Source organism: Canis lupus, chromosome 8 (assembly GCF_011100685.1).
Source record: "Canis lupus familiaris isolate Mischka breed German Shepherd chromosome 8, alternate assembly UU_Cfam_GSD_1.0, whole genome shotgun sequence".
Classification (NCBI taxonomy): Eukaryota; Metazoa; Chordata; class Mammalia; order Carnivora; family Canidae; genus Canis; species Canis lupus.
In genome coordinates, this window is record NC_049229.1 from 8,522,221 (window position 1) to 8,537,498 (window position 15,278).

The 15,278-nt window shown below is 34.5% G+C and overlaps 1 long non-coding RNA gene across 1 annotated transcript in view; it reads left to right on the forward strand.

The window, feature by feature from the left end:
• Positions 1-1,084: 1,084 nt before the first annotated feature.
• LOC102153911 overlaps positions 1,085-15,278 on the forward strand; it is a 29,770-nt gene continuing 15,576 nt past the window's right edge. Inside the window, exon 1 of the long non-coding RNA XR_005363090.1 lies at positions 1,085-1,149. This is a non-coding gene — a long non-coding RNA (uncharacterized LOC102153911). The remainder of the gene's footprint in view (positions 1,150-15,278) is intronic.

The window sequence follows — 15,278 nt, forward strand, 5'->3', positions numbered from 1 at the left end:
ATTAAATATTTAGTCCCTTCCATTACTTACAGATACTTTAAATTTTATCTCTGGAAATGTCTAAGTAAGTTGTATTCTTTTGGCTACTGTGGCCTGAATTGATGGCAATTAGTTTTTTAAAAGGGTCCTATAAAAGGTATTACTTTAATGTTATAATTGTAACATCTATGGAAAAATTATGGCTGTTGTTCATTCTGTCATACTGTCAAGTTCGTGATCACTAAAACTATTTTTCAAATCTTGTTATCAGAAATGCACATTTTCTGAATAACTGCTTTTTAAAAAACGCCCATAGTTTAGTTTTCCTTCTTCAGACTGGCTGCCAGATAGTTAAGAGCAAAACTTATAGCCCATCAGAAGATAGGTCCAAAATAATTATTAACACACTTAATATATATATTAAAGTTCGTATACTTTTTTTTACATTCATTTCCCTGTGTCTTAATTTTCTTGTTTTTTAAAAAAGTATATTGCATATATAATTGTAAGTTATGTAAAGTTTTGCAAATGAATTTTATGTAAGTATATAGATAACAACCTGTTTTTAAACAGATGTTATATTGAAATTCATACTCTATTGTGCCAAAGCTTTAAAGTGTTGACTCGTGTATGAATTTTATATTGTACAAATGAAGGAAATGTCCTCAATTATTAAATAGAAAAAATATAAAATAAAGATAATTTTGTTCTTACACCTATTATATTTACCTTTTAATGATAGATTAGTAAAAGATTTAAAAAGTGGCCAAAATCTGTGTTGACTGAGGTTATAAACATGTCTAAAAATTTTGTCATGGTGCCGTTTTCTTTCATAAACACATTGGCTCAGTTATTATTTAATAAAGTAAATGTTTTATAGGTATGACAATTAACTATTAATAAGTAATAAAGTAGTGATTTGCAGTAATAGAAAGTAGATTTTTAGGACCAGTTATTATAGGTGATTGTTGAGGATTAACTTGTGTTCCCCTAAGAGATATGTTAAATCCTAAATCCCAGTACTTATAGAAGTGGCCTTATTTAGAAATAGGGTAGTTGCAGATGTAAACAAGTTAGAATGAGGTCATAATAGATGAGTGGAATCCTTATAAGAAGAGGCAAATCTGGACACAGACACATGGAGTATGCCATGAGTCTACAGAGGCAGAGGTAAGAATGATATATCCACAAACCATGGAATGCCAAGGATTTTAACCACTAGAAGTTAGGAAGATGCAAGGAAGGATCCTCCTCTAGAGCCTTTGGAGAGAACACAGTCTTTTTTTGTTTAAGATTTTATTTATTCATGAGAGAGAGACAGAGAGAGGCAGAGACACAGGCAGAGGGAGAAGCAGGCTCCACGCAGGGAGCCCTACATGGGACTCAATCCCTGGTCTCCAGGATCACACTCTCCCTGGGCTGAAGGCTGCGCTAAACCTCTGAGCCACCCGGGCTGCCCTACAATCTTTTTTTTTTTTTTCTTTCTGAAATTTTATTTATTATTTATTATTTATTTATTTATTTATTTATTTAAAATAATAAATTTATTTTTTTATTGGTGTTCAATTTGCCAACATACAGAATAACACCCAGTGCTTATCCCGTCAAGTGCCCCCCTCAGTGCCCGTCACCCATTCACCCCCACCCCCCGCCCTCCTCCCCTTCCACCACCCCTAGTTCATTTCCCAGAGTTAGGAGTCTTTATGTTATGTCTCCCTTTCTGATATTTCCTACCCATTTCTTCTCCCTTCCCTTCTACTCCCTTTCACTATTATTTACATTCCCCAAATAAATGAGAACATAAGCCTCCACCCCAAGATTGCTAGAACTCATGCAGCAATTTGGCAGCGTGGCAGGATACAAAATCAATGCCCAGAAGTCAGTGGCATTTCTATACACTAACAATGAAACTGAAGAAAGAGAAATTAAGGAGTCAATCCCATTTACAATTGTACCCAAAAGCATAAGATACCTAGAAATAAACCTAACCAAAGAGGTAAAGGATCTATACCCTAAAAACTATAGAACACTTCTGAAAGAAATTGAGGAAGACACAAAGAGATGAAAAAATATTCCATGCTCATGGATTGGCAGAATTAATATTGTGAAAACGTCAATGTTACCCAGAGCAATTTACACGTTTAATGCAATCCCTATCAAAATACCATGGACTATCTTCAGAGAGTTAGAACAAATTATGTTAAAGATGAATGGATAAAGAAGATGTGGTTTATGTATACAATGGAATATTACTCAGCTATTAGAAATGACAAATACCCACCATTTGCTTCAACGTGGATGGAACTGGAGGGTATTATGCTGAGTGAAGTAAGTCAGTCGGTGAAGGACAAACATTATATGTTCTCATTCATTTGGGGAATATAAATAATAGTGAAAGGGAATATAAGGGAAGGGAGAAGAAATGTGTGGGAAATATCAGAAAGGGAGACAGAACGTAAAGACTGCTAACTCTGGGAAACGAACTAGGGGTGGTGGAAGGGGAGAAGGGCGGGGGGTTGGGAGTGAATGGGTGACGGGCACGGGGGGTTATTCTGTATGTTAGTAAATTGAACACCAATAAAAAATAAATTAAAAAAAAAGATTTGTGTGGAATCAAAAAAGACTCCGAATAGCCAGAGGAATTTTAAAAAAAGAAAACCATATCTGGGGGCATCACAATGCCAGATTTCAGGTTGTACTACAAAGCTGTGGTCATCAAGACAGTGTGGTACTGGCACAAAAACAGACACATAGATCAATGGAACAGAATAGAGAACCCAGAAGTGGACCCTCAACTTTATGGTCAACTAATATTCGATAAAGGAGGAAAGACTATCCATTGGAAGAAAGACAGTCTCTTCAATAAATGGTGCTGGGAAAATTGGACATCCACATGCAGAAGAATGAAACTAGACCACTTTCACCATGCCCTACAATCTTGTCAACAATTTGATTTGGACTTCTAGTGCCTAGAATTGGGAGATAATAAATATCTGCTGCTTTGAGCCATTTAAGATTGTGGTAATTAGTTATGGCAGTCCTAGGAAACTCATGATGGTCAATATTTCTGTATATAATTATATTACAATCCAATGTCTAAGAGAGAACCTTACCAGGGACTAGTAAGATTTTGTGTTCTCCATTTGGTTTCTATACAAGTGAAATCATAAAAGATGCATGTTTGTGAATAATGAGACTAAAATGTTAAATTCTGATACCCACAAATGTCAGACTGGAAATTTGGAAAAAATTTTGAAGAAAATTTATTCCATGAGTAAATGTCAAAAGAGCTTCAATGTTCAAATTATAAAGACTGTCTTAGGAAAAATATGTAAATTTAGGTCAGAAAAGCATCTGATCTCTAGAAATGAAGGTTAATTGCTGTATATATATATTTTTAAGATTTATTCATTTATTTATGACAGACATACAGAGAGAGAGAGAGAGAGAGGCAGAGACACAGGTAGAGGGAGAAGCAGGCTCCATGCAGGGAGCCCGACGCGGGACTCGATCCTGGGACTCCAGGATCACGCCCTGGGCCAAAGGCAGGCGCCAAACCGCTGAGCCACCCAGGGATCCCCTAATTGCTATATTTTTTTTAAAAAGTATTGTAGTTTTAATGCTAATAAAGGTTTTGTACACAATATGACAAAAGTAATTTACCTTATTTGTCCATTATTTGTAGTTCTGTATTGACATTAAAATTAATCACCGAAGCTCTTCTTTACTTTCAGTTGACTGTTTTAGGATTTTATTATATTTTTTACTTAATCATTAGGGTCCAAAAAGCTATCATGAGCTATTCTAAAATTAAATGTCATAAATACAATTCTACTGCTATGTAAGTAAGGAACTGCATTGTTTTATGACTGACAGTGTCAATACTTGAATGACATTATTTTTGAAAGATTTAAAAGATACCAATTTAAAGAAGCACCAGTCTTTCATTGGTTACTAGGTATGTCATAGCTTTTAGAAAGAAAATAAATAATATTTATTATTATTTTCAGAATATAGAGATATTATAATCTTTAGTGATTATATGTAAAACTACCTTGGATAGATAATCTTGTCACTTCAGTGAGTATGGAATTTTTCTGTTCAGGATTGTTTCCCTAAAAATTCATGTAAGACATACTATAGCTGTACTTTGCCTCAGGTACTTTTAACTTCTTCACAATGCATCCCAGCCATAAAACTCATTAATCAAATTAGTTGGGAGAAGACAGGTTTCCCATGGCTTGATCTTAAGTTGTATTCATGACGATTAATCATTGCACAGGGGTGAAGTCACTGAAAACATGTCATTCGCAAAGTCCATCATTTAGGTTCAAAGAGATGAGCAATAGCAGAGTAATGGTCTAGCAAGAATACCTTTAAAAAGGGTTCATAGTACGAAGCCAAAATTTTTTTTTAGAATGTATCAGTGAATAATAGTTTTCTTTCTTCTTTGGGATTTTTTAGCTATTATTTTTCTGCAGAGATGTTTACTACTTTTAGATACTTTCATAAAAAATTTTCATACACATATCCAATTTATTAACAGTTTTTGCATAATTTCATAGGAGGAAGACTTATTATGAAAGTGATTCTGGCACATGTTACCTCATATTAGTATCTCATATTTGTGTAGCACTTACAGATTTCAAAGTGTTAATTAATTACTCTGTTCCCAAATTTGATGACATTTTTTCTTTCCTTTTTGTGGCAAATTCTTAAAGACTCATAGTTGAGAAATAATTTTGAATAGACATTAGATTGGCTACAGTCTGAATTACTCCCCATTTCTGACACAGTAGGATAAATAACAAATCAAAAGCTGCAGATATCCATGCATTTCACTACCTGCCAATTTAACTTCAATTTAAAAAATCTACACATGAAGATTTACCAATCTTCTATTAACAAAAATTTGTTATGGAAAAATGAGATTAAAATTTCCAAATAATAGCACTTATTACATATTCCCAAATACTTTATAATGATGGTCTGATTTCCTTGCAAACATATTTCATATTCTGAAATAATAGAGATATTTGCTTTCAAAATAATAATTACTGCAATTATTTTCATGGAGAGACCCAGGAAAATAAGGACCTTTGTGATGAGGTACTTAACACCTCTCTAACTTCATTTTTCATGCCCTCTCCTTCTCGATACTCCCATATTACCAAACTACATTCTTACATTTATTTATTCCTTCCTTCTTTCTACATTTTCACATGCCTTAACGTCACTGCTATGTAACTGTCTATGCTATAACCTAGTCTAGGCAGTCTCCATGTTCAACATTTTCTTTTTTTGCTAAATTCAGGGGATGTTTCTCAGTCTGTATCTTACTTCATCCCACAGCAGATTTCAAATATAGAGGACTCCTCCCTCCTTTGAAGAAAATTCATCCTTACTGTGACACCACTATGTCCTGATTTCCTTTTTGTCCATTTCTTCTAATTCTTCTTTCTTACTCCTATACTGCTTTTTAAATTTTTGGTGAGTGTACTTTTCAATCTTCTGATAACTTCATCTTGGGACTCCTCTTATCTACCCATAAACTTTGGAAACAGATACCTGGTGTTCCAGTTCCAGACTTAACCCTTATTAGCTGTGCAACTTTGGGCAAGTCTCTTACTCTTCTTGTGCTTCAGTCTTATTACCTGTAAAATGGGGATATTAATAGTACCTGCTTCATAGAGTTATTGTACTAAAAGAGGTCATACAAACAAAAGGCTTAGAATAGCACTGGACACTTGTTAAGTGCTGTGTAAGTGCTGGGGATGTTATTACACTTTTACACTTTCTCCTTAGAATACTTTCTCTAATGTCATGGCTTTAGTACTATTTCCATGCTGATAACAACCAAATTTATATTTACTCTAAGTTTTGCACACAGGTTTCCAATACAGATTTTTAACCACAATTTGATATTTCCACTTGTACGTCAAAAAACATACCAAACTTCACATGTACCAAATGGGAGTCTTGATATCTTTCTTTCAGACCAATTTCATTCTCTGTTTTGACACTACCATCAATTCTATTGCTAAAGAAAAAAAAACTTTAGACTAATTCTTCTTCATTCTTTTCTTTCTCTTACTTCCACATTCTTTCCACAAGCAATTCCTTTTTGTTCTATCCTAGCAAATAGTTTAAACCCATCATGTCTCTGAATCTTTAATTGCAGTCAGTCTAGTCAAAGTGACCAACACTGCTTCCTTGGCATTATGTAATAGCAGCAAGCTGTCTGGCTTCTACTCTTGCCCTTTTGCAATTCATCTGTATACATCTGCTCTCATACACCCTCTGAAACATAGATTAAGTCATATAACTATGCTAAGCACGTGATAGCAGTTCAACCGATATTCGTTGAACGAATGAATTAGTATGTTATTAATTGGGTGGCAAAGAATCTTAGTGGTTTTTTTTAAAGATTTGATTTATTTATGCATGAGAGAGAGAGAGGCAGAGACACAGGCAGAGGGAGAAGCAGGCTCCATGCAGGGAGCCCAATGTGGGACTCGATCCCGGGACTCCAGGGTCACACCCTGGGCTGAAGGCAGGCGCCAAACTGCTGAGCCACCCAGAGATCCCCTTAGTGGTTTTAAAAATCAAATATTGTCTTAAGATTGAGAGCTTACTATGAATAAAAGAATAAAGTATTATGAGACAGAATAACCCGGAGATATGAAATATACTTAAAACAAGATGGCTAAGGAAGTTACTCCAAGCAAGTATATTTTAAGTGAACACTTGTATACTTAGAAGGAGATACTCTGGTGAAGATTGTGTACAAAGAACTCCAGGCAGAGGATCTCTGGGAGGGTAAGCTCTTGCCCATTTCACAAAACTCTGATGGTCAATGTGCCTGAAGCTTTGTAAGGAAGAGAAATGAGTTTGGAAATGAGGCAGGAGACAGATCTTTCTGGACCTTAGTCTGGTAATTGGCAGTGAATTTTTATTAGCCACAATGAGACCACCGGATGTTTCAAGCAGGGGCATTACACAATTCAGTTTGTGTTTACAAAAGATAAGGACTGTCTTCTTTGTGGAAAGACTGGAAGGAAATGAGTGGAAACAAGGATACTATTGAAGTTGGCCAGAAGAGACAAGAGTCACCGTGGGGATATATTTTGGAGATAAAAATCAGGTATCAAGAGGACTTACTGATGTATGGGCTATGGAGAATAGGGAAAGGAAACAATTAAGGATGATTACCAGGTCTCTGGCTTGAGCTACTGTGTAAATATTGATGCCAGTTAATGACCTGGGTAGTGAGAAGTTATATATTTGACCCTGGAGTTTGAGAGTTTGCATTACAGATATGTTTGAAAATATTACAGATGTAGCTAGCACTTATGACCAAGGAATAATTTAAATGTCTTAGAAAGAAAGTATTGAGGAAGAAGAGGGGAGGAACTCCATTTTTTAAAGCCTGATAGAAAGGGGCTATCAAGAATGTTACCACATTTGCCATATTATTTTCTACATTGATTTCTTGCATAGTGACACCTTCATAATCTGCTTAGCATATTCCATCATCTGTAACATTAAAAATGTTATCTCTACTTTAAATAATGATTATTATTTAACGTTTATCAAGTAATTATTAATACCAAATGTATGTGTGTGTGTTGAATGCATTATCCCACCTAAACCTCATTAAAACAACTGTGAGGTAGATACTATTATACTATTTCAAAGATGAGAAACCCAAAGTAACTTACAACTGGTTACCATTGGAAGTGGAAGTTGAGGCCAAACTCAGCCATTTACATCTATGGATGCAATTTCTACATTGCCTTGTTTTGTACATAGCTGGTATTTTATCTCCACGATGTAGTATGTTTTGTATATGCATATTAGTGTAACAAAAGTAAATAGGAATCTAAACAGAAATTCATACTTATTTTTTCTTTGTCTTTCTCTTTTACCAAAATAGGAGCAAACTGAAGGTAGAATTCACTGATTACTAAATTTTGTAGCCTCCAGGCCATGATGGTGTCTGATGTATAGAAGATATTATGAAAAAAAAGAAGATATTATAGATACTTGTTACATGATTAAATGAATATACATCCTCAATTCTGAGAGCTAATCCTTAAAAACTTTTAAGTTCTTCTGTTTAATCTCTTGTTTACATATCCTTATATTCACTATTTCAATGTTAGAGGTGGAATCCAATTTCCACAAATGGAATTTGGCATCTAAGCTCTGAATAAGTTTATTAGACCTATGATTTGCTGTGTGCATCTTCTCTCTACCAAAATTACTTTTTCAAAGATTACATCACCAAAATATCATGCTGGTTGTTTATTAAATTATTTTATGTAATTTGTTCTAAGTTGTTATTTCATGCAATTTGTTCAAGCCTATCTTTTTTTTCTGGATTCCCCACCATTTTGAAGTAGTCTTCTATTACTAAGAATTTAATTTCATGCTGCTCTCAAGTATCTTGAATGGAGACCAAAATGTGTGTGACTTCTGGAATGGTAAAATACTAATTTTGTATAATTCACCAAAGATAACTGTGTTAAATGTTCCTTGATGTAAAAATGCAATAGAAAAAAAGATAAAGAAATATTCTTTTTAAGTAATATTCAGCAAACTATCTTTTATTGTTAGAATTATGAAAGAATTAGTTTAACATGGACTAGAATTATTACTGAATTAAAAGATAAATTGTCTCTATTTTAACAATGACTGGTTTCTGCTTCAGAAAAGTTGACATCATTAAAATGTTTCACTTTGTCAGGCAATTTCCAGTTTCTGTTATTAAGAAGCTTTCATTGCTTTGACATACTTTCCAAAATGCATACTGTTTTCCCATATAATTGAAACCAAAACACTCCAAAACAAAATGTTTCCATGCAGTGCAATATTTTGCAATCGCAAGGCTGTATCTATTATTTCAAATGTACTGAGCAACAACTTTTTCTATCTTATTTGCAGGAGAGTTTTGCTTTCTGCCCCTCCCCCAGGTGTAAACATTTAAGGTGGGATTCAGTTAGTGGGCTCTTTTTGGATACAGAAAGAAATTATCGAAGGCAATTTTATACCCCTCCTAAAGCGTTTCATTTTGGAAATAAATTTTAAATTGAATAATCTCATGATAGCCTAATCCCTGTTTTTTTTTTTTTTTTAAGATTTTATTTATTCATGAGAGACACACAGAGAGAAAGAGGCACAGATACAGGCAGAGGGAGAAGCAGGCTCCATGCAGGGAGCCCAACATAGGGCTTGATCCCAGGTCCCCAGGATCAGGTCCTGGGCCCAAGGTGGTGCTAAACCACTGAGCCACCAGGCCTGCCTGCCCTGTTTGTTTTGACACCTAAGTATATGTACTTGGCAGCCGAACTTCTTCATTATCACTCACCCCAAAAATGTATCAATACTTTAACCATAACTTAACTATTTTCTAAAGACACTTTGTATCTGGCAGGAGGTGAGTCACTTTCGATGTTATATATCCTCTAAATGACTACATCCCAGATAGTTCTACCACCAGGGATAACATAAGTCATAAAGTGATTTTGTATTTTGCGGCCCCCCCACTTGGCCATTTGCTTATCTTTCTTTTTCTTTCTTTCTTTCTTCTTTCTTTCTTTCTTTCTTTCTTTCTTTCTTTCTTTCTTTCTTTCTTTCTTTCTTCTTCTTCTTCTTCTTCTTCTTCTTCTTCTTCTTCTTCTTCTTCTTCTTTCTCTTTCTTTCTTTCTTTCTTTTTTCTTTCTTTCTTCTTTCTTTATCTTTCTTTCTTTCTTTCTTTCTTCTTTCTTTATCTTTCTTTCTTCTTTCTTTCTTTCTTTTCTTTCAAGATTTTATTTATTTATTCATGAGAGACACACACACATAGAGTGAGAGAGAGAGAGAGAGAGAGAGGCAGAGACACAGGCAGAGGGAGAAGCAGGCTCCATGCAGGGAGCCCAACATGGGACTCGATCCTGGGTCTCCAGGATCACACCCCAGGCCGAAGGCAGGCGCTCAACCACTGAACCACCCAGGGATCCCGAATTTGCTTATCTTTCAACTAGCTTTTCCCTGCAGTGCACAGAGTGCTAGATGAATTTATATTTTCTAATTTATAACTTGCTACCCCAACTCCTTCATTTCTTTCACTTCTGTGGAACTTACCTCTCATCTTCACTATGAATTTTACCTTCCCATTTGTATAATATATTGCTCTACTTTTGCTTAACAGGAATCTTTATCATAATCAACCATTCAGAGAAACTCTAAGAATTATCAAATATATCATCTCTTTGACTTGGTATCTACAGACTTATTAGGATTACCAACATTACCTCAAATAATCTCCATCTTCCATGTAGTATACTCCATGACCAAGCTGGACAGCTATATTTAAGAATATTATGAACCACATGTATAAGATCCACTATAAATGCTTATTAGTTAACTTTATCTTGATCTACATCAGAACAATTATATTTTTATTTCTCAGAAAGCTTTTCATTCCCTGCTAACTACAGTGAGTTCAGAATTTTGCATAACCTTAAAAAACAAACTTATATTGGTTATCATACATAGAGAACAAAGTATCTCATCTCCTATTTTTAAAATTGAAGGCTATGAAGTATATTTTGCCCTATTCTATCCTCCCTTTATTAAAATATATAACTATAATTTGTGTTTCATATTCTTTCTTAGAAGAAAAGGTCTTCTCTCACCTTCATGAGTTTGATTTGACCATGTCCCTGTACTCTTGTTATATTCCCTTTAATCCCTCCCGTGAGTTATCTTTCATTGCACCATCAGTCTCTCCCCACTGGATCATCTTCTTTTATCTACAAAGAGACTAAGGAATCTTCCAGCCTAAAAATACTCCAGTTTCTTCCATTGTCCCACCGCCCCTTTTTAGCTGCCAAAATACCAGGGAGATTACAAACCATTTGTAGCTTTCTTTTCCACATACAACTGTTTTTCTTTTCCTATCATTCTTCAGAAACTACTTTCTAGAAAGTGACTGATGCCTTCTCTGGAGTATTTCATCTTTTGCCAACCTGTTTTCATGCTGTGTCTTTCCTTGACTCTCCAATACATCTCTTTCAACTTCTCTGATAATTAGTTACCTCCTATTTTTGTATCTTTATCTATTCTTGTCCTTTACAATAGGTGCTTACCACATTCTGAGGCCTTCTCTTTTCTTCAATCCTTTCTTCCTTTATGCACCATTTCTATGTCTATATATCATTTCTATGTGAATAATCTCCAAATCACTATCTCTAGGTCTACCTGCCAGGTGAGACTCTAGCTATTTGCTGAACATATTTTACATAGATCTGCTTGAGGCCTTTAATTTATTAAAGCATTGAAGGCCTTCTATTATCTGCCTATAACATGAATGCTTTTCACATCTCAGTAATTAACTCTTTCATGCACTTGAAACATTTAGTCAAATTCAACAATTTTGCCTTTCAGCAAACACTTGTTTCACTCAGCAAGTGTTTTTTCTTCATTTTCTATTTGTTCCTGCATCATCTTCTCTCTGTGAAGTATTCATGGCTCTTCAAGGGTCACCCCATGGGCCTCCTACTTGAATATTCTTTGAGCAGGGTCAGATATTCTCTTCCTCTGAACGCTCGGTGTTTTCTTACATTCTTCTTGTTTGTGACCTATGCACAATAGTCAAATTTCAAAGTTTAAGTGAGAGAGGGTATTAGTTTTACTTGCTGAAGTCTACTAGTATTTTAGCTATTTGTGTTCAGAACTCAGCCTCTGGAGCAGTGATTCCTAGAGTCTAGAAAAGGAGTTTTCATACCCAAGTTTTATCCCTCCAAAGCTTCTGGAATAGTACTTTTTCATCTTCTAAAAGAACATTTAATACAAATATACAGGATATATAAATATTCAGTTTGCTACACATGAACTTACCATTTAGGTTAGAAAAACAACTTGTTTTATCTCTCCTCTTTCTTACTCAGTGAACAACTTTCTACATATTCCTGCAAATTTGCTTATGCCTTTATTATTCTCCTGCTTATTATTAAAAATGCTGTCAAAATACATCCATACCTATTACCCTTTCCATTTAAAAATCCCATATATAAACACGCAGTTAGCTCACTGTGTTATTAAATTTTTCAAGTGGAAGAAAAATCCTCCAAAACATTCTTAACTAATTGGTTACCACCAACTGAGTCTTGCAAAGGGATAGGCTACATCTGTATTCTATCCAGTAGGACACCTTACGGATGGAGATACTATTCGTTTTTAAGGTGAGTACAATATTGTAAAGTTTAATTTAAACATTTAAAGAGTTTTGGTGAATGATTATCTTTAAATCAATAAATGCTTAAGGAATATGGAGTAGCCAGCATCAGCTATAGTATCAGAAAGATAACAGGAAAATGTCACTTAGAGAACAATAATCATAAAGTTTATTATAGGCTCGAAACAAAGTAATAATCAAGAATTCTTAGGAAATGAAAAGATACTCGTATTTCTGGTTGAAATTGATGTAGTAATAAATCCTCAAGTCATGAATATCAAGGTCTCATGCTGACAAATACATACATGTCTCCAAAGAAAGTGTCTAGAGATGCTTTATTAATTGTGGCATGTTCTGCAAAAAGACCTTCCAAATTTGTGTAGTTCATGTAGGAGAAGATGCCAAATAATCTGGTGTACATTCAGAACAAATAATGAAAGAGTTTCAATCTGAAACAGATAAGTCACAAAGCAGAAGTGATTTTTATCAACTTATTCTTGTATTTATCAGTGAGTTGGAGCACTGTAATTACAACAGACTTTATTTATAATAATTCCTGGAGTCGTTTATGTCATTGATAGAAAAATTAAAATAAAATTCATTGTATCTTGGCTGTGACAAAAACAAACCATTCTTTACTTTTCCAATGAGATAATTTCTAGGAAGTTAGATTACTTTTACATTGACATTATAACAAAAAACTTTTATTTTCCTAATAACCTTTAGAAGTGAAGTACTTAAAGCTTATAAAAACTGATTGTATTCTTTTTCTTTTTTCTTTTTTTTAAGATTTTATTTATTCAGGAGAGACACACAGAGAGAGGCAGAGGGAGAAGCAGGCTCCCCCATGGGGAGTTCCTATCTGGGATTCCGGATCAGGCCCAAGCCAAAGGCAGATGCTCAATCACTGGGCCAGCCTGCCATTCCAAAACTGACTGTATTCTTTTGGGTACTGTGATAAATACACAATAGTGAAATGATAAATTGACAACATAGTGGTATTATTCTTAGGTGTTTTGATCAAGTTTTATATTTCCTAACTTTTTAAATGTTCTTAGGGCCCATTTCTCTCTCCAACCATCACTCTTTGTAACATTTAAGGACAGTGTAGCCACTGCTATTTTGTAGACATTAATAGGGCTCCAGTATGGTACATAAATAAAGTGACCTGTCAAGGATGCTTGAATATTTCCTTACCCCAGGATGAAAGAGTTTTAATGAAATATTCAGAATCACCTCTGCTTAACCATTTTGCCTTGTCTGTGAAGAAAAGGCCTATGTGAGATAGGTATCCTAAAATAATAGCTCAGGGTAGTGATTAAGTACAAGTAAGACTGTATGGATTCATTTCTTGGCTCTGACACTTATTAGATGTTTGGCCTTGAGAATGGTTCTTAACCCCTTGTGTTTCAACTTTTCTTATTTGTACATTTGTGGAAATGGTACCTATCTCATAGTACTGTGAGGATCAGATAAGCTATGTGTCCAATACATTCTGGTCACTTGCTGTGTCAACTGTTTGTTATAATCAAGAGGGACATTAATAAAATATTTGATTAATTCACTAATTCAAGAAATATTTACTGCAATCATTGTTAATAGTAGATAGTATTTTAGGTTCTGACTCTCCTTCAATAAGCTCACAGTTTGTAAGAAAAAATGGCCAAGAGAAAGAGTAATACCAAGGTACAATTATTTTTTCCTAAGTTCCTTTTTTAAAAAATTTATAATCAAGTTAGGTAACATATAGTGTAGTATGGCTTTCAGGAGTAGCATTTAGTGATTCATCACTTACATATAATCCCCAGTGTGCATAACAAGTGTCCTTGATGCCCATCTCCCATTTAGCCTATTCCCCACCTACTTCCCTCCTGCAAACCATAGTTAAGAGTGTCTTATGCTTTACTTCCATCTCTGTTTTAAGAAACAGAATAGATGAACATAGGGGAAGGGAAGGAAAAATAAAATAACAAGGTACAATTAAATGCTAAATAAATGTTGCTCAGGGTATTATGGGAGTACAAAAGGAATTTATTTTTTAACAAAAAGAGATTTGGCCACAAAAGCATTTACATTAATAGCAATGGGAAATGGACTATAGGATCAGAATATGGCAAAACTGATATAAATAAATAGAAAAACCCCCACATTTTTAAAAGAGTAATTTTGACAACTTATATATATTTCCTGTGAAAAAACAGAAAAGGAGACTACAAGTCTATAGCTTAAGTCATAATGGCTCTGATTATTATTAATTTATGTAATTTCTACTTTAACAAAAAAAGGTCTTAAAATTTTTTTATAAGAGGTAGGTAAGCATTTTAGATTCAAATCACATAGTCTATACTCATCTCCTATATATGTAGTCTTACATACTGCAGCAAGTGGTTAAAGATTATTCTGCTGAGTTCCTACCTATGGTTATACAGCATTATAATATAGATTTGCTTTCATTTCTTTCAAACACCCTCAAATCCCACAGGGCAGAACAAAATTTTCAGTGGGCATTATTGTACTTGCTTTATAATCACTACCATCACACTCCTCATTTAAAGAAGTGCCAAGGAGCTCCTGGGTGGCATCTGCCTTTGGCTCAGGTCATAATCTCAGGGTCCTGGGGTTGAGCCCCACATTGAGCCCCATATCAGGCTCCCTGCTCAGCGGGAAGTTTGCTTCTCCCTCTCCTGTTGCTGCTCCCCTGCTTGTGCTCTTTCAAAATCTTTATATAAAATAAAGAAGTACCAATAAAAGACAATATATAAATATCAAAGTAATGTTTTATATTTTAATAATTTACATTGATTTCTCCTTGCTTAGAAAAAGAAATAATATGTCTGTTATTTCCTAAGATCCTGAATGACTGTTGTTCCATGATACACACATTTGCTGAAATAGTACTAAACTTGGAGCCATGTGCATAAATTTCTGGTCTTTATTAAACCTGTTTAAAAGAGTTTAGCTCAAAGATACATAAATGACTCCTGGTAGCCATTTCATTTCCTCCCAATAAAACATTTAATTGAAGAGCCAACCCAATTATACCTCAGTTTAAAATGAGATTCATAGTTTTTGTTTCTTG